The following is a 1,941-nucleotide window of genomic DNA, read 5'->3' as shown; positions in this document are numbered from 1 at the left end:
TAGTGAAATTTAATTAAATTTAATATAAACCACAAAAATCACAAAACTTTCACTTAGCTTCGATTATTATCACACTAAGATGCTCGTAGGCACTTTTTATAGCAACTTTTACTCAGAATTAGCACAATAAACTTTGCAAAATACAAAGACAAATCAGAGCACAATATAAGTAGAACTTCACAGCTTGACGTTTGCTTTCAAAACTCTTCGAATTTGGAAAAGTTAACTACGGCAATAATTGTAGTGTTTTTGTTGTAAATTTGTTGTGGAAAGAAAAAATTTGTAGCTCTCGTTTTTTAAGAAAAAATGGTATGTAGTGCTAACTTGACACCATACACCTAGTCGATAGAATTGAGATATGTAGTTCGGAACAAGTGCTTTGCCAGACTGTCTCTAAATTTTACTGCAGGGCTCGTATGCATTCATAAGGTATAGACTTTCGATGCTTTCTCCTGGTACGAAAAAAACGCATGCTTGTTTCGTTGGTGCGTGGTAAACTTTGATCCCTTATGGATTGACAGGCAGCTAAAATTTAAAGGATTGCATCTTTTTCGTAAATTTATTATACAGTAATTAAAAATTTTTGTAAACCATCCAACGTGTGTCAAGTAATTGTCTTGGGCATTTGGACGATCAATAGCTATCACACGATGTTGTCATGTGTCAATTCTGTCGACAATGGTGCATGGTGTCAAGTTAAAAATAAATATAAATATATTTCAGTAATTCAAATAAAAAAAAAGTAATTCGTAAGAAAAAATTTATTTTAAAATGGATGACCTGCTTTATACCGAAATAACGATATTAAAAGAAATAAATGGTCATAGTGAGTTTATGAATAGAACCACAGATAAAAATAATAATAGATTGGCGCTTACACATATGTTAGTGTTTGGCCGAGCTTCTCCTCCGATTTGTGGCGTGCGCCTTGATGTTGTCACACAGAGCGGAGGGACCTACGCCGACTCCGAACGGCGATTGTATTTTTATGAGAAGCTGTATTTCATGGCAGAAATACACTCGGAGGTTTGCCATTGCCTGCCGAGGGACGACCGCTGTTAAGAAAAAACCTTTTTTTCTATATTCTTGCGATGTTGCTTTGACCAGGGTTTGAACCCAGGCGTTGCGGAGTGGAAGCGCGCACTGCTTACCACTACACCACAGCGGCCACAGATAAAAAATGCCAACATTTTTAAAAACACCGGTAATGAGAAACCAAAATTACTTAAAAATTATTCATTTCTGCTTTCTATTCCCGCAACTTCGGCGTTCACAGAAAGTTGTTATGTATATGAATGTGAAATGTCGAGTTGAGTGAAATAAAGCGACTATCTCACTAACAGAAACTTTTGAGTTATATTAATTTAAATATTGATTGCGAAAAGATTTATACAAACACGTTTTTACTTTTTTATAAAATACCATATATATTTGAAGTGTACTATATTTTTTTTAATTTTTTTTAAGTACTACAAATATCTTAGAAAATGTTGGCAACCCTACCCGGGAGCCTTGCTACTTTATATAAATGTCTTTATTTTTTATTTACAAGTTCAACATTCTTGTATAAAAAAGGCCGAAGGGCGATCGTAAGTGTGTCAAGTTTTTTTTAATATCCCAAAGGTTTTTACCCTCCATTCCCGCCCATCCGCACGAGGGGCGCAGGTCCGCATGACGTACGGAACCAATATTTTAAATTTTTGTGCCGAGTCACGATAGGTAGGAGTTTGTTAAGTGTCGAGATCTAAAACTGTTCAGCTGCAGAACTAAATTCATCAGCTGATTTTATGTATTTATGTCAATAATTCACTTATTGAGAGAGGAGTATCGCTTTCTTAATGCTGAAAAGCGGATCTGATATATCAAACGTGCTGGTTAAAATCCTGGCATAAGCACGGAGTGGGTCGTGCAATTCAAAATTGGTTTTACAAGCTTTCAGAA

The sequence above is a fragment of the Rhagoletis pomonella genome, unplaced genomic scaffold (assembly GCF_013731165.1).
Source record: "Rhagoletis pomonella isolate Grant_MI unplaced genomic scaffold, Rhpom_1.0 Rhpom_scaffold_00436, whole genome shotgun sequence".
Taxonomy (NCBI): domain Eukaryota; kingdom Metazoa; phylum Arthropoda; class Insecta; order Diptera; family Tephritidae; genus Rhagoletis; species Rhagoletis pomonella.
This window is presented reverse-complemented; position numbering follows the sequence as displayed.